Source organism: Hemiscyllium ocellatum, chromosome 38 (assembly GCF_020745735.1).
Source record: "Hemiscyllium ocellatum isolate sHemOce1 chromosome 38, sHemOce1.pat.X.cur, whole genome shotgun sequence".
In the NCBI taxonomy this organism is placed as follows: Eukaryota; Metazoa; Chordata; class Chondrichthyes; order Orectolobiformes; family Hemiscylliidae; genus Hemiscyllium; species Hemiscyllium ocellatum.
Genome location: NC_083438.1, coordinates 4,294,656 through 4,318,949, shown reverse-complemented (window position 1 = coordinate 4,318,949; position 24,294 = coordinate 4,294,656). Strand labels below are relative to the sequence as shown.

Sequence of the window (24,294 nt, the reverse complement as noted above, 5' to 3'; positions counted from 1 at the left end):
CAATGAGGTCGCTGCTGATCAAGAAAATTGCAACTTACTTTGCTGCGTTTTCACCATAATTAGAGGTAAACTCCAGCCTAATCATAACATCGCATATTCCCATTAATTTTCAGATTTAGATTACGTTAATGACCTGTCCGTATTTGCAGGATACTGAACAACATGAAATGAATGAAAACGTTCTTCCGGTGATGTAATCCAGTGCAGAGTGGGCCAGAAAAGAAAAAGACAAAGACATGAAACATCATTCCCATTTCTCTCTGTACCAACGCATTTTCCGGAGTTGGATATTTGCAGGACTTGTCTTTAGTATCGAAAGTATTAATTATTTTCCTGGGAAAGTTTATTCGTAAATCAGTTAACATCTGAATTTTGAAACCTATTTTACTTCAGATTAAAACAGTTGAATATCCTTTCCCCCAGCCTAATGTCCCAATCCTCCCTTCTCTTCCATGTAAATACCAGCTGCTCCAGGTGAGGTTGGAGCTCCCAACCTAACGTTCCAATGCTCCTTGCTGCTCCATGTCAATAGCAGCTTCCTCAATTTAATTTGGGGCTCCGAGTCTGATGCCTCAATGCTCCCTGCTCCATGTCAATAAAAGCGGTCCAGTTGAGGTTGGATCTCCACTCTCATGCCCAAATGCTCACAGGTGCTACATGTCATTAAGAGCTGGTCCTTGTGAGGTTGGTGCTCCCAGTCTGATGTCCAAATGCTCCCTCCTCCATGTCAATAGAAGCGGTCCAGTTGAGGCTGGACCTATCACTCTGATGTCCCAATGCTTCCCGCTGCTACTTGACATTAAAAGCTGCTCCAGGTGAGAGTGGAGCTCCCAGACGGATCTCGCAAAGCTTCTTGCTCCATGTCGACTGAAGCTGCTTCAAATTAGGTAAGATCCCGCAGTCTGATGTTCCAATGCTCCCTGCTGCTTCATGTCAATACAGGTTGCTCCAGGTGAGGCTTCATTTCCCAGTCTGATGTCCCAATGTTCCCTGCTGCTCCACGTCAATAGAAGCTGTTCCGGGTTAGGTTGTATCTCCCAGCCTGCTTCCCCAATGCTCCCTACTACTCCAAGTCAATAAAAGCTACTCCAGGTATGGTTGGAACTCCCAGCCTGCTGCCCCAATGCTCCCTGGTCCATGTGAGCAGACGCTGCTCCAGATGAGGTGGGAGCTCCCAACCCTTGCAACTCACACACCTCTATACCAACTTAGAAATAGTGCCCACTGACCATTTCCACCATTGGAGCCATTGGTGGAATATCCGCATCATGTGAATTTAATATTATTTTTCGTCAGCACCGAATCATTACTTCCAAAAGACATTCTTTCTTAAATATTGTTTATCATGTGCATATTGCAGTCAATCCGAAGTTAGATAATGGTGCTAATTGATGCATGTTCAATAAAAATTACATCATATTTTTCATGTTGAGTAACTGCCACTTAGCAAGGGCAATGTTTGTAATGAAATCACACTTTTATTCCAGGTGAGGGAATGTGGTGTGTATTATTTAAAATGAACTTGTCCACTGTGTACAATGATGAAATGGATCTCAATTTTAAAGCAAACTTGGTTACGTTGTCATCCATCTTGACATGTGGTGTCCTCTTCATTCAACCACACGGGTATTAGAACGAAACGTCTGTTAATGACATGCGTATAAAGACACATTAAATCATTTTTCATGCTAATGCTGCATGAATTTGCGATTATTGACCCACGATTTAGGTTCAGTCCCTGCAGTGAGCATACTACTTCTCCAGTTGTTCATAGTTCAATGTGATGCATCCAGTGTCTGCATAACGTTTTGGAGCTTGATTCCCACATCTTGTGTTTATCTGTGTCTTGTGTCCAGCCTTCATCAATGGCGAGAGCAACGGGCGATAAAGAGACCAATGTGAAAGTCTCTCCGTATCCATGCATGGCACCCATATCTGCAATTCTCTACTGTGCATTTTCAGCCAGTTCTCGGTGCCCCAACACCCACGCCCTGCCCCTTTTGAAATATTTCCATTATTTTGTGCTGTCTTTCTGTGCTCTTCTCACCAACATGAATCACTTCTACTCAACCTGCTCCAGATTTCATCTGACAAAACAGTCATTCAGAATCCCATTACATAAACATGCGTTTCGCATCTCTTGTATTTTGGTTTTCCTGGATCTCTTTCATATGATTAAAGGTCACAGCAACTTTGAAAAAGAAAATCGCGTTACTTTTCATTATCCCAATGCGATCTACGTTTCAATGCAGTTTAAGCAACTGACTCAAATTATTCTTTGAGATTTTATAATCGCGTCGATGCATATAAATTGACCATTGGAGTTCCAATTTCAATAAGACAGGAGTGAGCATGCAAAAATAGCAACATTGAAAACAGTGACGAGAGTGGGACTCGAACCCACGCGTGCAGGGCACAATGGATTAGCAGTCCATCGCCTTAACCTCTCGGCCACCTCGTCACGGGTAAGAGACCCTGCATGAATAAGTGAATTGCGTAAATTATGCAGAACAGCAGATATTTCTCCCTGGTCTGGTGAAATGCTAAATAGCAGAGTACGGTCCCAAGAGTATGGTCTGACCTCTGGGTTGTGGGGTAACGGCATTCCCACTGTGACACTCTGCTCACAGTGATCTAAGCAAAAAGGAAGAAAAGACTATGTAACAAATTCTGTTGAATTCTGTGAAGATTTGAAGTCAACAGAATGAAGAACCCGAGAAAGCAGGATGTGTTCCTTCAAGAAAGAGTTGGCTAGAGCTCATAAGGATAGTGGACTCATGGGTTATGGGGATAAGGCAGGAACAGGATACTGATTGAGGATGATCAGCCATGATCATAATGAATGGTAGTGCTGGCTCGAAGGGCAGAATGGCCTACTCCTGCACCTATGGTCTATTGTCTATTATCTATTAAATTGCCTGTGAGGAATTGTTTTCCAGACTGGAGGAGAGTGCATAGTGCTCAATGTCATTATTCGGAACACGTTTCTTCTGCTCAGATGTTTTTGACAAGCACTTCTGTACAGAACAGACACTTTCAAAATCCTAAATAAGACTAAACAGACAATTGAATTCAACAATGCAAAAACCTTGATCTGTGTCATTTTGCTGGGCCATGCAACACCAAGTATGATCACAGCAACACAGTGAGCAAGTGTCAGAAGGAAAATTAGTGTAGTGCCAGAGAGAATGCTGGGAGCAGCAGTTGACACGCGGGGAAGTGCATTTCCCACAACAGGAACACTACCAAAAAGCGGACTGTGGAGGAAGAATTCAGAGCGGTTTTACACTTTGGAATTTGATACCAGAGACACAATGGAGATCTGTCATTGAGTCTGTTAAAGATGAAGATTTTAAGATTTCTACAGATGAAAAACAAAATAAAATGTTCATTGGTTAGTAAAGGCAAATGTTGCAATTATATATTTCAAAAATCTACCCATCTTTGCAATGAGTAGCTCACCATTTTCCTCACTCGGAGTCAGAACCACTGGTGAAGATGATCGTTTAATCCCCGTTACTAGCCATGGAATCAGAGAACTTCGGTTTCCCAAACGTTAAGGTACAACCAGGAATGTGGAGATAAGCATTAATGTGTTGCTCCTGTGATGCAGGTGACAGCGCATGGTATCTCTGTGCCAGTATAGTGGGCTGTGCTGCGCTAAAGTTTTAAGTTTGAGCCTCACATGGAGCAGCTTCAATTATTCATTGTCTTGAGGGGTACGGATAGAAGGTGATATTGAGCAAAGCCAAGTTTATGGGAAAATACCCGTGTTTGTGGATTGAGAAATGACCTTTTTTGGATAATGACTTCTTGATCAACAAACATACTACAAGTAGTTAAAACGTGAAGAGACATGTGTGGAGAGAGAGCCAAAGGTGATTGTTCAGCATGTGGATAACGTTTCCCATGTGCATTGCTTTGATTTCGCGAAAATAAATGTTGAACTGGTTTTATGATATGCATTTTGTTGCAAAGTCACAAAGGTTATTGCAATAATCAAAAAAAGAAAAATCACATAGGACCGTTTGAATATTGTATTGAATTGAATTTTGGCCTGAGTATATTTTATCTTCAATGGCGTGCTGCAGAGAAGTACAGAGGGTTAACAATACAACAGGACAGAGTCTTCTTGGTGCATTTCGTGGGTGGAGTAAAGAATGTACGAAATATACATAACATCATGTGAATGTGGTCGAATCTTTAAAGTTGGTGTTGCGTCTCCAAGTGCCGATTCAATTCCCACTGATTAGGATATAACTTCTGTCTGCAGTTATTTTAGGACATCAGCTCCATTTACAGAGTTTCACCATGAATAACACGCCACACCTTACCAATCCATGAACGTTTTTTGCTCAATCTTAATTAGTTCTACGCGTTCATGAAATGTCTTTGTGGCTGAAGTCAACTAAATTCGAAATTGTTATGCAACCACACTGACTTTCTCTCAATGGTAAATTCCCTCCTTGTATGTTTGTTCGTGTATCTTTTAAAACACTGTGAAATCAGCTTCTACGTTTTATTTCTGGAAAGTCGTTCACGATTTTACTAACACTATTGATTGGAAGAAACTCTCATTCAAACTTTTCTTAATCATTCACTAATGGTTTTGAAGCTCTAACTAAAGTTTTTGATTCACTCGAAAGAGGGTATTTCCCTGATTTAGTCATTCAAACCTCACGTTATGTGAAAATCTCATTTGTTGACTTCAAACTTGGGCGTTTCTGCTCCAGCATTTCCAGATCTCGTGAATAAACTCCCTCATTCTTTCCATCATCCCGTTTGCATCCTTTCTGATATTTTTATGTCTCAGTAAACAACGTCACTTGGCTTTCTAATATCTTGCTATCCTGGAAACAGCGTCGGTGTCCTTTCTAATCTCTTCCCATGTTTTAGGTGGAGAATGAGGACAAGGATTACACACAATGCTCCCACTGAGGGTGACCTGAAGATTTTACAGTTACACTATGAACTCTTTGCTTTTTAAATGTGACGTCACTATGTATAAACTCAATAAGGTAAATTATTATCTATCCAGTTCATGAACATCATCGCCATGGGATTGAAAATTATCTATCTCTCCCTTTATTCTTCCACGAAATGTTTGAAAGGTTTGTAAGGCCAACATCTCTAACTCCCCGTGCCCTGAGTGAGCGTCAGCTATTTCTAAAGTCGACTCAAGTTCAAATACTTCATAGTGTGTCTCCAGTCATTCCAGTGCAGACTGGTTCTGGACAGTAAATGTCATCACCAAAGGCCACCATGGATCTGAAATCAAAAGTTTTCACATAGTAATTGTCGTAGCTATTGTGTATCGTATGTCCATGTTCTTTTTCAATGTGTTCATCATTTCATGGGTCCCTGTATTGAATTCTACTGAAAGATTAATTCGTGAATGGAGACATTCCCTTCACCACTCATTCGAAACTCCATGGAACATTGAATGATTTTACTCATACGCTTCCAGAGGACAGTCCTGCCATTACTGGGATGAATCAGTGAACATTCCGGACGTATTCTTGAAGGCAAGTATTTCCTTCTCCAGTTTAGGGGATCATTACAGCACTGAATCCCATGTGTGCGTTCATTAAAACCAAAACAGTTGCAGCAAGACTTTAAAACTAAAATTTTGCAATCTGCTTGCATTGGCTGTCCTAAAAAATACATTCCACATTGTGATATGTTTGTGGATGAAAACACGTTCTGAATCTGGAGCAATTACATTTCAATTTTGTCAAAACAATTGTCATTCACTGTTCTCTCTTTCCCTTTCAGTTTCCCATTTAATATCCCGTATTCTCTCAGTTTATCTTACATTTTGAACAATTTCGAACAATCTCGCTCCTGATCATCAATCCGAGAGAATGCCACAATTTTGTCAATTTATATGCAGTGCAGCTGTAGGGTGCGGTGAACAAGTGGAAAGGCATTGGTCATGTGAACCAAATAAAAGTAGCGGGCTGGTAAAGTCTGGCCATTGCATCGCAGTCATATTTAAAACATTTAACGCAATCTTTAGCCAAATCATATTGGCAGAAAAGAAGAAAACGTAAATGAAAAAATTGCCGATGTTGAAAATCAAACAAAAACAGTCGATGCTAGAAAATTTCAGGACGTCTTGCAGCATCTGTGGAGAGACGGACCCAGTGGATGTGAAACGTTAACTGTGATTTTCTGCACAGATGGTGCCTGCTCACCTGTGATTTTACAGCAATTTCTGTTTTTGTTTCAAATTGGCAGATTTTGTCATAGTTCATGGGAACACTGTTCTCGAGCATCAAACAGACAGCGTGTACCTGATAGTGTGAAATGAGACAATAATAATGAATGAGTAGAGAGTGTTGTACTGGAAAAGCACAGCAGGTCAGGCAATATCCGAGGAGCAGAAGAATGGACGACTTAGGCATAAGCCATTCATCAAGAATTAGGCTCGTGAGTCGGGCAGAGGGACAAAGCTGAAGTCAGGTGCCAACACGCAAGCACCTCCTCCTACTGACCCCTATCACGACCTCTCCTCCCACCACCAAACCATCATCTCCCAGACTATCCACAATCTCATCACCTCTGGGCGTCTCTTATCCACAACCTCCAACCTCCTTGTCCGTGAACCATGCACTCCCCGATTCTACCTCCTTCCTTTGATTCACAAACCCGATTGCCCCAATCGACCTATTGTCTCAGCCTCCGCCTGTCCCATCTGAATCATCTCTTCCTACCTCGTTACAATCTTACTTACCCAGTTCAGAAAATGTACACTAATATTCGCGACACCCCTATGCACTTCCCCTCCTCCATGAATTTCGTTTCCTTGGCCCCCAACGTGTCATCTTCACCATGTACAACCAGTCCCTGTACAAATCCATCTGCCATGGCAGAAGTCTGCAAGCCTTCCCTTTCTTAATCTCACAGCATCCCAACCAGTACCTTTCCACAGATATACTCATCCACCTGACTGATCTAGTCCTCCCAATCAACAACTTATCTTTCCTATCATCCCACTTCCTACATCGAAACGGGTAGCCATGGGTATCCACATGGGACCTTGGTGTGCCTGCCTGTTTGTCAGATGCGCGAAACTGTCCATCTTTCGCAGTTACACAGGCACTATCCTCCGCCTGTTCCTCCGCTACATTGATGAATGCATTGGCGCCACTTGGTGCTCCAACGAGGAGCTTGAATAGTTTACCAACTTTACCAACAGCTTCCACTCCGACCTCAAATTTACCCGAATCATCTTGGCAACTTCCCTCACCTTCATGGATCTCTCCATCACCGTCTCTGGCGACTGACTAATTACAGACATATACTACAAGCTCACCTACTCCCACAGGTATCTAGACGACATCTCATCCAACCTTATCTCATGTAAAATCTCCATTCCTTATTCCCAATTCCTCCGCCTCCACCACATGTGTTCCCAGGATGACCAATTACACCTCAGAAAGACACAGCTGGTCTCCTTCTTCCACCATCATAAATTGCCTTCCCACGTGGTTGACAACGCCGTCCAGCGCATCTCCTCCACTTCACACACCAAGACCCTTGAACCCCACGTCACTCAACGCAACAAGGACAGAACCTCCTGGTGCTCATCTTCCACCTAACCAACCTCCACATTAAACGCATCATATCCTGCCACTGATGCCACCTCCAAATAGACACCACTACTGGAGATATATTTCGTTCCCCAGCCCTGCCAGCATTCCGAAAAGACCATTCCCTCCACGACCCCCTCTTCATGTCCACACTTCCCTCTACCAGACCACAACCCTCTAGTGGCATGTTTCACTGCCACGAAAGGAGGGATGAAACTAGCACCCACACCACGCCCCTCATCTCCAACCAAGGCCCGAAGAGATCATTCCACATCCGTTAGAAATTCACCTGTACAGATACTAATGTCATCTCCTGCATCCGTTGCCCCCAGTGTGGTCTCCTCTACATCAGGGAGACAGGACACCTTCCTGCATATCATTTCCAAGAACATCTTTGGGAAACCTGCCCCCACGAACACGCTACACATTCTGGCTTAGGTCCTCGAACAGCACACGGGAGAAATGTGAATTCGAACAGTTTCGTCATTTACCCTCCCCCAAACACAAGCCTTCAACTTGCCACCGCCCTCTCGATCCATTCCATCACTGCCACTTCTGACCTATTATGTTCTCCCTCCTATTCATCCATCTATTGCTTTCTAGCTATTTCCCCTCAACCCCACACCATTTGTATTTATGTCTAAGCCCCAACTCACAAATATTTTCCTGAGGAAGGGCTTAAGCCTGAAAACTGAATTCTCCTGCTCCTCGAATGCTCCCTGATCTGCTGGTATTTTCCAGCATCACACTACCAACTCGAGGAACGCTACACATTCTGGCTTAGGTCCTCGAACAGCACACGGGATAAATGTGAATTCGAACAGTTTCGTCATTTACCCTCCCCCAAACACAAGCCTTCAACTCGGATCTCCAGCATCTGCAACCCTAACTTTATCTTTGGAATTGTCAATGACGTTGGTGTGAAGATATCCCTTGAATTGCAGTGATCACAGGGTGACTGAGTCTTCCCTTTATTTTGGGTGAGGGCAGGCTGGATCTGAGACGAGCGCTTAACACCCAAACAACGGGAATGGGATCAGATAGCGAAGTTAGGGCGGGCTGAAGTGAAGTGGAAAGTTCTGTCAGAAGATGGGTCAATACAACTGCCCAACATCACCCAGATTGTAAAAGACACACAGAAGGAGTAAAGCCGTTCAGTGCAGGCACAATGACAGGTAAAGTGGAAGGGAGACAATACACTGCGGTGCAGTGGAATTATTTATGTGAACGGATTTGATATATAAGCTACTTTACATATGGACTGCCCTCACATTGGAAAAAGGAATTTCCTGCAGTGTAATGGCGACATTTGCCTGTGACATCACAATGTTGAGAGACACTGACATAGTTCCTTCTGTAGCAGCGTGGCCTAGTGAAACCATGATCGTCCCATAAACCAGAATTCAATACTTCAAAGCTCTTCTCTACACTTTACAACTTATTTGCTGTTCCTGTAGTCAGATTTCAATCGCTTCTCGGTGTATCTTCTTCTGCTTCCTGCTTCACGAAAACACTTGAAATGCGAACAAATCCACTTTCCACTTTCACCAATCTTTTGTAACTCCCGAGTTGGCACAGGTACGAGTGACCGATTGGCCTTCTCTAGCGCTCTCACTCTGGTATGATCTGAATGATAAAGTGGACTGTGTATGATCTGCAGAATGTACCCACCGGAACGGTGCTGTTTATCTCATACCCGTGGACTGAGCTGTCTCTATTGGCAGAATATTCAGCCATTTCCCTCCACTTACAGGCATTATGAGAGGGTGTAAGTGCGGATATCCTCTGAAGCTTCCTCTCCCGGGCACAGCCAGGTGTAAGGGCGCCGCTGGAACTCAGCAACTTTGATTGCGAACTTCCTCCAAATATCATTTATTTGAGAGAGAGAAAGATGCTGAGCTGGTGGGAAAGAAAGAAATGAGCTGTGGACTCTCTTCCCTCAGTAAAATACCAGTAAGTGCATTTTTGTGCTGCCCATTTGATGTTCAGAATCAATCTTCAGTATTTAATACGCCCCTACATGTACGTCTGACAACAGTCATTGATCCCTCACTGTGTTACTTCAGCACACGTAGAGAAGAAATAAATATATGAACAACAGTCACGCATGTGACTGGAATTTGGCCCGATGCTGCTGCAGCCAATCGATTCAGTTGTAATTAAAATTGCTTCTGCCTTTCCTGTGTCGGTAATAAGATTGCATAGCTTAGTGGTGAGTTTTCATGCGTTGAATTGGACCCAGCATTCTTTCACAGGTTGAAATTTACTGGGATATAAAGGCATGGTGAAAGACACGGTGGTGTTTACTGGAGGAAAAAGACGTTTGGAGTGGCACGGTCAGAGTTCACTTGATACAAAGTCGATAAAAAAGACAGACATGACGGTTACTTTGAGATTACATCACTCGAAAAAGAAAGAGCAGATTTAATGGGACGTTGGGATAGATCAAGAATCATGCGGGAGAAATCAGGGAAGACTTAGTTGTGTCTGAATGGAGGTTATCCAGCTGATGGGACGTTGGTAAGAGTAAATCTGAGGGAACTTCCTTCGTTTCGGTGAATTGAAACTCGAGGTTGGGGTTTCAGAGCAAACGGGGAATGATGAAGAAGTTTGGAGCAGGTTTTTTTTATTCTGAGAATTATTGAAATCGGAGATGAATTTTCAGAAATAAAATCAGTTTAGGAGCTGATTCCATTATATTTCATAAGGGAGTGAATTTAACAGCGACAGAGATTCTGGCCAGCCTGGATGGTGAGGCAGATGGGGCATACTCTCGAAGTGGATAACATTCATCGGAAAGAAATTGCATAATACCTGCAACTGAAAATGTTAAGTATGAGAACAGCTGCTGACGTTGATAGGTGTTGCAGCTCATTCTACATGAAATATTGTATCTTGTAATTACACTGAGCTGTTTGGTGCAGCTCTACATTGAATGGAAGTCAGTTAGCTCAGTCCACTGAAGAACTAGTTATGAGAAAAGTGAGACCAACAGCATGGGATTAATTTTCTCACTGTCTCAGGTTTGCATAAGGATCATCAACTACCTCCCTCTACCGATCTCTAATACTATGGTGTCTCCAGTGTGTAAGGTTTGCCTTGTAGATGGAAAAACATCATTATCATTGCCATCTGCTGCCTTGAAAATTTGTTCACAATCACTCTAAAGGAGAGTGAGTCCATTTAATGCTCACTGATCTCCGCTTGAAAAATTCTGTGACAAGACTCGACCTTATCTCAGTTTGCACCCTCTGCTCCTCCCAACAGCAAAACTATTTGTTATGCCTTTGCCAGATTTACTGACATCATTCAAACTCTCCAAAGACATAAATCTAATACTTTTGATTGGATAATGAGCTGTGCGTGTTTGCAGGAAATGGAATGATATGAAATGAATTAAACAGATTTTCCCAGAATGTAATCCTGTGCAGGGTGAGCGATCTGAGAAAAGTCATTCAGCTAACATTTCACCTCTGTTTCCCTATTGACAGATGCAAATTCATGTGGGGAATATTTGCAGTTGTTCAGATAATAATTGATTCAACTGTGAAACTGGAGTTTTCAAATAAATGCTGCTTTACTCAACATTGATTTCAACAGCGTTTTAGTATGATGCGCTAATCATCCCTTGTCAATGTCAGTAACAGCATCATTAGATAAGCATTGAACTTACAACCGTGACATTTTACGCACCTTTAAGTAGCAGGCGCTAAACAATTGCGCGACTGAAGCCACAGACAGCAAGCTGGTCACATGCCGTACTCATACCTTAGGAACTTTAACTCAACTGCTCTACTTTTGCTGTGGTTCTGAAATTAAAGCTAACGCAGACGAGGTGAAACTGACATGGACCTGTGATTATTGAAGCATCAGGTTCAGGAAAGGGACACATAAAAATATGCAAAATAAACTTCATTGAAAAATGGGTTTCTGTTGGTTCCTGCGGTGTTTACAGACAATGTTACTTTGCCGTTGTCGCCAGGCCTTTCCTTGGATCTGTTTCAATTCGAATCAATAAAACTTCTGAAAGTTCATACAAGTAACATGAAGCATACTGCATTCATCAATAATCTTCATCATTCCTACATCCATGAACACGTTGCACTGTTTCCATGAATACTGAAGATGTAAGAGTGTGATACAAGAATATATTCAATTTCAGTTTAAATTGTAAAGTAGGAAGAATGCACCGTAAGACTCAGAATGTCAGAAATTCATGTTCTTCTCCGTGTCCAGAACTGAACCAAAACAGAGGGGTAATCTGTCCCTGATATTCCGTGGTGTAGATCCACATTTCAACATGTTATTGTTGAAAACCCTCTGTCAGAAACAGCACAGACAGAGAGTAACAGGAGGACACTATTCCAAACACCGGTCCTACCCCGCCATTTGACATCGTTATGACTGACCAAATACATCAATATCTTTCCCCGGTCCATCCACAACAGCCTGTCGCCCAAAGGGAAAAAAGACATTTAAGCAATCGATAATGCCTGTGCAACTATTGGAGAGGAATCCGTTTAGAGACAGTGGGTTTCTGCACGAAGTTTGTAGTTATCGTGGGTTAGCAGTTGATACTGGTCTGATCATGCTTCAAATGATATGATTCCATCAAAACTCACCAGTAAGGGAGTAAGGAATTTTCCGTGATAAACAGCAATTTTGAGAATCCCAGACGACGGGAATTAACGATGTATCAGCAGAATAATAATTGATTCAGCTGAAATCTGAACTCCGATTCTGGTGGAACTCAAAACAACAAACTTTGTATAGCAATGTTAACAATGCTGTAGAAATCTAACGCGCTTTTCATTGCACCACCGAGCCGCGCTAGCCACAATTTTACTGTACCCAAAGTTGTGGTTGCCATCGAGAACATATAAGAAATCTCCAGTGGAGTTCTTCAATGAGTAGATCTTTTATTTGCAGACAAAAAACCATGACACTCAGAAAGCAAATTCCTGAACGACCCCGAAACTCATGATCCGTGGCTCTTTATACCCTTTCTTTAATTATATTTTTGTTAGCTTACCAGGATGCCCAACTGTGTTACTCAGAATTATTTCACTCCAGGTATACAATAAACCACTATCGCTCTACTTATGCTGATAGGGTTTTTCTGTTGCCATGATTATGTATTTTACTGCCACCTCTGCTGCAATGATCTTACAGCCCAGACTAAACTGTCGTGATTTGAGTTTTAGCTACCCCATCTACCACAATGTTTCCTGTCACAAGTTTATTAGATAGTTATTGTCTTTTTTTCTGCTACAAGGGTTTCAAGTAGGCTGACGCTACTAACTATCAATTAAATACTTAAAGACAAGTCCTAAAGATTTATTGTCACGACTTGTCCCAACTTGCAATGATGATATTTAGCTGGTGAGGCTGACGGTAATAATTGCTGTTATCTCCGCCTGTCACAGTAACCATTCAGCCCCAGTCTGACTCTGCTCATTGGTGGAGGAGCATTCTACTATGCTTATCCCATCCAGCCACCGTGACCCCAACCTGCCACAGTGACCTTTTGACTCGTGTAGCATTCCGCAGACTCCTTGTAACAGATCGACATGCTTTTACCCTTCCCATGCTTTCATGCTCGGTATTTGCCATACGGTGTTCAGAACTTTGATCAGATATCTGTTTGTCTTCGCCCCACTTTCCAGTACCTGGTCCTTATCTATGTGTGCTCCAGTTTCGCAAGTATTCGGCTAAGTACTCCTAAAGTGTTTCGATGACTCATAGCTTTACCACACGTTCAAACGTGAGTTCCAATAATACAACACTCTCAGAATGGAAATGTTCTTCCTATATCTCCTCTGATTATCCTCCCCTTGCGTTTAACGTAGATCTATGGTTGTAAACACTTCCCATAAGAAATTTATTCCTATAACACGTATCTATCCCCTTACTGTACACCTTCATCTCTTCCTCACTCACTCTTCTCCGCTCTCAGATAAATAGCCAGAGCTAAGCTAGTTTATCTTCGCCATGACGAGATTGTCGTGCTGGAAAAGTACAGCCGATCAGGCAGCATCCGAGGAGCAGGAGAATCGACGCTTCTGACATAAGCCTTTCATCAGGAATGAGCTGTGTAGGTGGGGGTGGAAAGATAAATGGGCGGCAGTTGGGGTTGGGTGGAAGGTAGCTAGAAAAGCGCCAATTGGATGGAGGCGAGGGAGAAAGTGATAAGTGAGAGGGGGAAAATATAATAGGTCCGGAGGGTGGTGCCGAGATGGATGCTTCGGACTGATAATGCGAGGGGAGGAGAATTGAGGAAGATGTTGAAATCCACACATATCCCGTATGGTTGCAGGGTCCCAAGGGAGAGTATGGGGTGTTCTTCTTCCAAGCAACGGGTGGTAACGGTTTGGCGGTGGCTTATGCCCGAAACGTCGATTGTCCTGTTCTGCAAACCACATTTCAGGGGAGATGTGAAATACCAAAGACTAAAAAAAGGACAAAAACTTATAAAATCAGATTTAATGGAATTAGACGCAATGCAGACTGAAACCATTTGGCCAAATGTGTCTGCTCTGTGCCGCCGAAGAGATTCACACTCCCCCACCATATCTTTCTAAACCCGCATTATTGATCCACCTACAAAAATAGAAATGAGTTCAAAAGCTCAGCGGATCAGGCAACATCGGTGGAGAGAAATCAGAGTTAACATTGCGAATCAAAATCTGTTCCAAAGAATGACCTGTTGGCCTCAAATGGTCAATCTGTTTCCTTGAGCTGCGTTTCCGACTTTTGTCTTTGATTTTGTTTTTGATTATACAGTCCATTCAGGTTTTGTTTGCCATCTACCTGAAGTGCACATCTTTGGACAGTGAGAAGGAATTGGAGCAGCCGGAAGAAACCCACACGGAAGAGAAGAGAAAAGGAGCGTGCAAATTCCACACAGTCAGTCACATAAGTCTGGGATCGAATGCAGGTTTCTGGCCTGGTAGCCTTCCCAAGCTGCAAGCGCCCATCCCGGATGCGAATTGAACCCAATCTCACGCAGTGACAGGCAGTGGTATTGCCCCGGAGTTCAATGCAAAAAGAAGCCTATGTATCAGTACTGGAAATCAATAATTGATTAACTATCCAAACACTTTTTTTTAAATCGACAGCCTTGTACGTCTTGTCGTCAAAAATTCATATCTGAATACTTCTAAAAGATATGAGGATTTCTGCCTCTCCAACATTTGCATGCACTGAGTTCCAGATTTCAACTACCCGCCATTTCAAAACGTTTGTCTGCGCATTCCCTCAAATCTTTCCTCCTTTGTTCTTAAATCTATTACACCGTGAGTGATCTCTCCATTATGGGCAAACTTTAGTTTCAGTCTACACTATCCGTATCCCTGATTATTTTGTATATCTCAATCATGTCTCCTCTCGATCTCTTCTGCTCTAAGTCTATCCAGTCTATCCAATCTCTCTTCATAACAGGAGCTCTTCTCCTCAGACTATGTCCTGGTAAATCACCCCTGCATCATTTCCAGTGCTAATGTGATTGCAGAACTGCACACCATAGTCAAGATAGAGCCGAATGAGCAAGTAAAATAAATGATGTTGCAATCCGCAGAAAGAGGTCGTTTTGAAAAACAAGTTTCTTTTCCTCAGTGCTGCCCTGTGTTCTTTTCCTGAGCCTAAAGTTCCAATAATATCTGATCCATGCCAGTAAAAGGTGATACCTGAACATTGATATCAAAACCACGGTATCGAAATGGATTTACTGCTCTCAAGGTCGCAATGGTATGATTGAGGCATCTTCACCCAGCAACAGGGAGCGCCGCAGCACAGACTGAACAGGGTTCAATTTGAAAATGATTGTAATGGAAATGGGAGGGGGAACTTAAAGGAGGTCAGTGATTGTAAGAGGGAGAGAAGTCTCCAAGAATGGGTGAGTCTGAATTCTGACATTTATCTCACAGAGATGTGTGAGAGAGGGGTTTGATGAAAAAATCATAATGTCAGAGAAAGTTTTCATGTAAAATCAATTAATTCATTTCTGTGTTTCTTTGGCATGTACCACAAGGAGTTAAAATGGGTAGAAGATTACATGCCGTAACTCGGATTTAATCGAGGTTCCTGCGGCCACAACGCACAACACTGAACATTATACGATCCCTGGGCCATGCAGAGATGCGTGTTTGAAAAGAGCAGTAACTACAGTGACATAGGGCATGTTAGGAAGAATGCAGAGACACAACAGGACTATTTGGCGAGCAATAATAGACATGTGGGAACTCAGAATTGGCTGTATATTCAAATTGGATATTTCAAGAGGCTGAGTAAGTTCCATCGAGCACTGCATGTTGAAGAGTGAGGGTGATAGATTTTTACAAAGCATCAAATTCTCAAGGGATACTGCAGGATATTGTTCAAATGTATGTTTCAACAGTAATGAGGTTTCACGATTGTTGCCACACGAGCTTCCCCACACAAGGAAGTACCCATTTCTACAGTGGATCACATAATCCCAATTCCTCCACCCAGAATCAATGGGGCAGTTGCAAAGATCAAGCGGGAAATTGGGATGGAAATGAGCACGTGAAGCTACTGTGTCGGACCAGTGATGCGATCGGTGAGCACATGGTCCTTCTATGATGATACAGAGGCGCATGAAATTCCGAGGCTGGGAGTTCTCCTGGTCAAAGGCGGGGAGGAAGGGCATATTTGTCTCCGGTTATTAGATTATTAAGGTACAACAGCAGCATTAACCAGCACTGCCGGTTATCTCAGTGGAAGCGTGCTGCAGCCTTAAGCGAGAGGTCGATGTGCTGCAAGCATTTAGTGCAATTTTCCTTAACAATGCACTGTTTTGTTATTTTGACAGGTAAGAACTGTTTTTTGATCACATCATCCCCTTGCTCCCAGCAAACACTCCAGTACAGCGTACATCAGTTTCATTCTGACACAGCCACATGTCATATTCTCACACCCTCTGAGATGATTGTAATCGCCAATGTCATTCTCTGAGATGGAGCAACGTAGCATTGAGATGGTAGTGTAGTGAACAAAGAAGAACAAAGAACACAGAACATTTATAGCCCAGGAACAGGCCTTTTGGACCTCCAAGCCTGGGATGAACAAAATCAACTGTCTAAACCTATCACCCAATTCCTAAGCACCTGTTTCCATCGGCGCACCATTTACTCACGCATCTATTAAGGCGCACCTTGAATGAAACGACCGTGCCTGCCTCTACTACCTCTGCTAGCAACGCGTTCCAGGCACTTACCACCCTCTGTGCTAAATACTTTCTACATCTATCTTCCTTAAACTTTTCACCTCTCAACTTGAATGTGAGACCTCTCATTATTGAATCCCTTGCCTGGGGAAAGGCATCTCTATACACCCCGTCTGTACCCTTCAAGATTTTGTAGACCTCAATCAGGACCCCTCAATCTCTTTTTTTTACACTGAAAACAATCATAAACTTCTTAACCTCTCTTCACAGCAAGCATCTTCCATACCAGCAGCATCCTCGTAAACCTTCTCTGCACCCTTTCGTAAACGTCTACTTCAACTGAGTAACTTGACGACCAGAACTGTGCACAGTATTCCTAAATACGGCCGAACCAAAATCTTGTTCAATTTTTGCATGACCTGCCAGCTCTTACATTCAAAGCCCGGTCTTCTGACGACAAGCATGCTATTTGCTTTCATTGAAGCTCTATCGACCTGTGCCACCATCGTCATGGTACAAAGGACCTGAACTCCCAGATCTCTCCGCTCATCAAATTTCTCCAAGGCTGTTCCGTTTACTGTGTAGTTGGTTCTGGAATTAGGCTTCCCAAAATGCATCACTTCACATTTGCCTCGATTGAACTCCGTCTGCCACTTCTCTGCTCTACTCTCCCGTCTACCTATATTATTCTCTATTCTTTGACGACCCCTTAGCTTTCTGCTACTCACCTATCTTCGTGTCAAATGCAAATGTAGTGGCGATATATTGGGCTAGCAACACTTCGAGACTGGAACATGGCAGCTGCTGGTATTTAAATCGATGAATAAAATCTGGAATAATAACCCCGATCAGAGGAACAGAGGCAAAAAGTTTTAATTTGCTGAAAGCCCATTCATTCTTGTCCCTTGGAAAGGGCAATTTGCCATCCTTAATGAGACCTGCCAACATATGACTCCAGACTCACAACAGTGCGGTTCAACGATAGAATCCCTCTGACTCAGTTCAAGGTGAATTAAGAATGAACAACAAATAATGTTCAGACCATGATGGCCACACTCCGTTGGAGAATAAAGAAGATTTTAAAAAAATACATGGATGACGGGGAAAATTGGGAGTCGTCTCTGCGTGGACTCAAATTCAACTGATTATCCAATCTAAATAGACACATGGATACAGGGGACTTCAGGAAAGGATTCAATTACCCGCTGAAGTGTAAACCTACGTGCCCAGGCACAATGTGGACAGGTCATTCACCACTCCCATATGTGAGAAGGGATCACTTAGGAGGCCAACTGGCAGAGTCACCAGCATGTTGACAAATGACATCAGGGGTCCGATTGTGCTGTGATTGCAGGTGTTCATCACATCCAGCAATGAACCATGTTTGGACGCCTGTTTCCAGTGGAGTTCCATTGTTTCGTGACGGAGATCAACGATTCAGACTTAGTTGTAGGAGTCATGATTTAGAAGTTTGCAGAGGATGCAACAATTGGTCGTGTATTTGACTATGATGAATAATGTCAGGGCCTGCAGAGATGTATCAATCAGGTGGCGAATGGAATTGAATCCAGACCAATAAGTGGTAACGAATTTGGGGAGTTGAAACAACAACAGTAAGGATTCTGAGTGGTGAACAGAACAAACAGGAACAAAGGGATCTTGGAGTGGATATTCACAGATCACCGAAGATTTTTGGACAGGGAGCTCAGATGGTCGAGAGTATTTTTGGATATTTTCTGTTGTTGTCCCTCGGTTGTGGGTGATATTCGATATTTAGCAACCGCCAGTTTAGGAAACAACTAAAAGAATGAGCACAAGTCTGGTCAATGCAATAATTAACATTTTAAAATTTGTAAGACAAAGGATAGAGGGCTGAAGTATACCACTTTGACGATCAAGACTGCTTCATCACTCAATGGATTTACCACTGATACATCTTCAAGTCATGCCGGTATGTGCCTTGGAGGGTAACTTGCAAATGGTCGCGCTTCAGTGCATCTTCAAACTTGTCCGTATAGTCAGCACAGTTTTTGAGCTTTGAATGTTCTGTCAACACAACCTGGATGACTTACTCAACCGCATCTTGGAGGTGGTGCACTCTACTGCAATCGTGCCTTAGCAGTGAGGGTAATAAACATTCAGGTGTTGAACGTGGTACAGTTAAGTGACTGCATTGTCGTGGAGGATGTCCAGTTCCTTCAGTGGTATTGAAGCTTCACACATCCAGGCAAATGAAGCGAGTTCTGTTACACATCTAATTTGTGCCGAACAAATGATGCAGGCTTCACGGAGACATGAGTTGTGTTAATAATCAACCAGAGTCGAATGACAGACATTTTTTTGTAGTCAACTTCTTTATTTGGGCGGTCAGGTAATATTTCTCCTAAATATTAGCTCCGAGGGCGATTACACGGAGGACTTCAGTTACAACGAAGTCATTGACTGTGAATAGAATATGATTAGATTCTCATTTGTCAAAGTTATCATTACTGTATTTGGTCCATGTGTGGACTAATCCGATTCCAATCGCTATCTGATTTCAAGTTCCAGTTCCCGTGCTGTAAGGGACAGCAGAGATTTACGAGGATGTTGTCAACTTTGGATAAAATGGAGCTTCGTGGAATGATTGATCAGGCTTGGATTATTCTCCTTGAAGCAAAATCGTGGGATCTTGACAGGGGAGATATAGGCAGGTGGTTTGGCCTATGGTCTGATGAGAGCACCAGAGGACATAATCTCAGAATGAGATATTGCCCATTTAATTCAGAAATGAAGAGTAATTTCCATGCTCAGAGAATCTATGGCTTTCTTTTTGGCAAACGAAGTAGCGGCTAAGTTGTTGGGTATTTTCAAACTGTGTCAGGTATTTAATCAGAAAGATGATGAAGTTTGTCGAGGTAAGTGAGCAGAATGGAGTTGAAGATTATCAGATCAACCATGAGTCCGTTGTACAGTGGGGCAGACTCGGTGGGCTAAATGGCATGCATCCATTTTGTTTAACATTTGGTCTAACGCTAAATTTTATTCAAAAGTTGAGAATTGTGAGTGGATGGGATGAAGTGATAGAAAAGGTTTATCAAGCAGATCAGGAACGAAGCTCATAAGTTCATGAAGAAGAAATATGCTGTTACCTGGGGGCAACAAATGACACTCTGCACAGCACAGGTGGCTGTTTACAGAAGTTGTGAGTGCTGAAGAAAATTGGTCGACCTTGTACAGTTAGCAAGTCAGTCATCACGCTGCATGTGGAAGAATGCAAGGTTAGTTTCATTGGAGCAGTTTGTTGCGGTTCCAATTCCGAGTGACTGCTGAAATACTGATCAAATCATTGTGTGGACATTTCGTTTAAAATAATCATGAGCAATCCCATTGGATAAACTTGTGCTCCCGATCACTTGTTAGTTATTTCTCTTTCTGTCGATGTAAATTCATAGAAAGACAAGATGGAAAGAGGGGCAAAAAGAAAAAAATGTGTTCCTTCTAATTACACCAATTTGATTTACGACCGAATAGAACATCTGCTCTCAATTTTTATTTCAACTTTAACGTGGTGTTGATTATTCGTGAATCTCCCGTGCACTGAAGCGGAAGAACAAAATTCTCGATCCAGTGCATACCAGAGGTGTGAGATGCAATGTCAAAATGCAGCAGTGGTTTGTGGAATTAGCAACTAAAATGTGACTCGAACCCATGAATGCGGAGCACGGTGGTATAATAATCCATCACCGTAATCTCTCGGTCTCCTCAGCACGTTTTGGAAATGGGTGACATGTGACCTCATCAATGTAACATGTGGTGAAAGTCGTGGTTGAGAAATGTCTTGAGCTAAATTGAATCCAAACCATTGTGTTTCTGCTTTCACCAGAATTACAATAACCGCAAAATCCAAGAAATAGCCATGCTCAGAATGAAACAGTGAACAATAATTCCCCGTCATATTCACACCCACATTTTGCCTTCACTCATAATTTCTTCAGTGACGTTCTCTCTCACATGAAGAAGTAGCTGTGGCGAGTGATATAAATGCGATGTTGTAGTTCAATAGCCGTTCTCATATGGCTTAACTGAATTACGTTAAACCACAAGAAAAGCTTTTTTGTTCATTTCATTTTACTAAGTGAACTGAAAGTCAAACTGTTCATTGTAATAATCGGAAGTGCATTAGATTTATCTCATTGGAACGATTAATGATATATGCAAATTTGTTCCGAATTTATTTCATCTGAAAGAAAATACTGCCATTTATGCTGATCAACTCCAACAGTTTGTTAAAATGCTGTTTCGATCCCCGCTACATTCATGTTCAAAACAAAACTGCGGTGTGGGAATGTGCTGAATATTTAAAGTGTCTGTGCTGTCATGATCATGTTCTCCTCCCGCGCAGAAAATCGCAAGCAGCTCGAATGTTGCTTTGTTTTCCAGGCAAGTTGAGTTTTTATTGGAACCGAATGGAGACTGTTATTTCATCGCTGTTGTGAAACAAAGTCCTGCGGTGAGTCGATTCGTTGTTGTTTGGTTTTCTGGCCAATGGGAAAATCGTTCCAAAGAATTTCGATGTCATATGTTATTGCATTTCTCCCATTTCCTTCATTTCCGTCCAGGAGACACCGGGAGGTAAAGGTAATCTAATCGAGACTGTGATTGGTGAAATTCACTTTTTATGGCCCATTCTTATTATGTTCTTTCTTTCTCTCTTTTCAGCATTGTCTGGGAAGTGGTGGTGCACTAATGCTGCAGTATGTTTGAAAGAGTAGTTTGGAGTTGCCCTGTTGTTAGTTGTGAGATAACTTTATGGCTCATGACCTCGGACTGTCTCACATTTAGCATTCATGCTTCGCTGTGTCTGCACATGCATTTGTTTTGCCAGTTTTGTTTGTGTTCCGTGTTAAATGCTTTCTGTTTTGTGATTCGCTCTGTACATTACGAATTGACAGACTTTTTGAAGTAATTTCCAGCTGCAAAAATCCTCAATTGAGGATCTAGGAAAATTTCACGGAATATTGCCAGTCAGAGCAAAAGTAAGGAAGTCGTTCGTTTCTGCAGTGTTTCACAATCCTACCTTTCCCGTGAGCAGTCGAACAGACTAAATGATTGTGCCACAGACTGTGATGCTAAAAAGTGATCCTTTAAAGCAGGTGTAATAAGCAAAACAACGTTATTGGGGTACTCCGCGTGGGAAGAGATACTTGAGTGTATCACGTCCATGCTCTCCACATTGCCAAAATTAAACATGTCCCTTTCCCAGCATTTGACCACAATCCGTCAAAACCCATTCTATCCAGAAACTCATCCCGTTACCTTTGCAATTTTCTGAGAGTAATAGCCTCCTCCACATTCGCGGGTACCTCATTCCACACATGCACAACCTTCTGTGTGGGAAATGTGCCTCAGGTACTTTGTCAATTTCAGCCAACTCACCTTAAATCAATGCTCTCGAGTTTTCAACTGTCCCCAGCTTGGGTAAAACACGAAAGGACTCAGTTTACAACCCTTCCATAAGATCATGTCGCAGCCTTTACGCTGCAGGGAAAGTTGTCCCAGCCTATTCCACCTCGCCCTACGCTCCAAACATTAACGACATCCTTGTCTGTATTTTGTCATCAATTTCACGTGCCTTTTTTCTAAGTTTTCAAGATGTCAATTACGCTGGACAACAACGAGCTGTTGGAAACTGAAAGATAAAACGTAGAATGGCTTCAACTTTCAGTGCTGGACACCACTGAGCCGCGGCACAGGCGGCCGTGGCTTGTTTTTGTAATGTAGTGGTCATCATATTCGCCTTACACGCGAAAGGTCCCCAGTTCGAAACTGGGCAGAAACTGCTTTGTTCTTCAATTGCAGCACTTTACATGGACAAAAATGGAGCTTCCTTGCTTGCTTTTCCATCTGCACACCTGCCTTCGAATTTGCTTTAACAAATCTGCTCCTGTAGTGAAATGTAATGAATGCAATTCCATTTACTTACTGTGCAAAGCATTGTAAAATTTTTCACCAACCTGGGTCTGATCATAAGTCATTCTGTTTGAGAGTATTGTTACCACGTTCTGATCCTAACATAAAAAGCAGTGCCGCCTTTGCTTTCCTTGCGCAGACTCGACCATTCCCAATGCGAAGATAGGCGGAAGTGAGAGCTGCAGGTGCTGAAGCTCAGAGTCGGAAGTGTAGTGCTAGAAAAGCACGGCAGGTCAGACAGCATCTGAAGATCTGGAGAAGCAATGTTTCTGGCACTAACTACTGCCATTCCATTACTACCTGATGCGTGGAGGAAGAATGACTCATATTCAGCCTTCGGACCATGCAACCACGCGGGATAAATGTGTACTTGAACAGCTTCCTCATTTCACTTCATTCTACATTATACCAGTCGCAATCTTCCAACTAGGCACTGCTCTCTTGACCCGTCGATGAAACAACCCACTGAACTATCACCTTCTTCCTCACCTTCATCCAACTGTCGCTTTCCCAGATACTTTACCACCAACAGAATTACCCTCCCACTTATATCTCAACCCCGACCTACAAGCCTCATTCCTGATGAAGGGCTCATGCCTGGAACGTCGATTCTCCTGCTCCACGGATGCTGCCTGACATGCTGGGCTTTTGAAGCACTTTCCTGTCGCCACTGCAAAGATAGATGAGCTCGGCTGGGGCTCTTTATCTGACAGTGGGAAAAGCTGGGATAGGAACTGATTAACGTGCACAGAGAAAGGATAGATATATGTGATAGAAATAAACTTCTTACGGGAAGGGTTAATAACCAGGGATATAGCAAGATAGATGATATTCAGAGAAGTTTTAGGAAGAATGCTTACAACCTCAGAGTGTTGTATGTCTGGAACGCACTGTTTGAACGTGTGGTAAAGCTAAGAGTCAACAGAACATTTCAGGAGTATTTAGCCAAACACTTGAGGAGCTAGCACTTAATGATGAGGTACTGGAAAGTGGGGCAAGGACAAACAGATGTTCGATGGAAGACTTGAAACCGTATTTTTGGGTGCAGCAAAATGGAGGCTAGTGCAGCTCTGTGGCGAAGTGAAAGATGCTTTAGACTTCCACTGTGTTGTTAAGATTGTGATTCAAATTTTGTTTGTTTGAGTCCCGCCATATTCGGAGTTTAGAACATAGAACATAGAACAATACAGTACAAAATAGGCCCTTCGCCCCTCGACGTTGCGCCGACCTGTGAACTATTCTCACTTCGTCTCCCTACATTATCCCTAAATCATCCATGTGCTTATCAATTTCTTTCACATTTCAGCTGAATCAATGATTGTTCTACTGATTCATCATCAATTCCAGTCATCTGGAGTTCTCGTCCCTGCTACTGACCAGAGGAGATTCCTCACCTTCTTGGTGGTGAGCTTTGAAGGACACGTATCATTTGAAACATGATCATACCAGAATCGGCTGCTCATTCACAAAACCCACTGCAAAAGCTCACTGTCTCTAAACACATTTCCCACCCACATTTGCACAGAGTTTGTCGGTTTATTCAGCGTATTTTTCCCATTGGGT

General features: G+C 42.7%; 2 non-coding genes across 2 annotated transcripts; one reads left to right on the top strand and one right to left on the bottom strand.

Annotated features, from left to right (window-relative positions):
- Positions 1-2,379: 2,379 nt before the first annotated feature.
- Positions 2,380-2,461, bottom strand: trnas-gcu (transfer RNA serine (anticodon GCU)). The gene has a single exon. It is a non-coding gene; the product is annotated as a tRNA-Ser (tRNA).
- A 20,066-nt stretch (positions 2,462-22,527) lies between these two features.
- On the top strand, positions 22,528-22,600 carry trnav-uac (transfer RNA valine (anticodon UAC)). The gene has a single exon. It is a non-coding gene; the product is annotated as a tRNA-Val (tRNA).
- The last annotated feature ends 1,694 nt before the right edge of the window (positions 22,601-24,294 follow it).